Source organism: Diadema antillarum, unplaced genomic scaffold (genome assembly GCF_040938485.1).
Source record: "Diadema antillarum isolate AM-2024a unplaced genomic scaffold, OU_Dant_1.0 seq00001328_RagTag, whole genome shotgun sequence".
Lineage (NCBI taxonomy): Eukaryota > Metazoa > Echinodermata > Echinoidea > Diadematoida > Diadematidae > Diadema > Diadema antillarum.
This window is the reverse complement of record NW_027272098.1, coordinates 176,916-177,199: the sequence shown is the minus strand read 5'-3', so window position 1 is coordinate 177,199 and position 284 is coordinate 176,916.

Genomic DNA, 284 nt, shown 5'->3' with positions numbered 1-284 from the left:
GAAGACAGTCCAGCGCAGACTAAAAGTTGAATTTACTGTGACCGTGACCGTCGGGTAACATTCAGATGAACAATCTGTTCAAAGGGACATTCAGCGGTGGTTTCAAGTTGCCGTTCCAAGAATCGTTATCACTAATAAAATATGAAACACGGCACACACGCAGGAGGAATCAAAGACGAATATGTCCGTGTTCTCTCGTCTGCAGTCACAGGCACAGTGCGATCATGCGCAGCTAGCTAGCTAGCACACCGGCGCGGTTATCACACGGTGACTGTTGTTGCGGG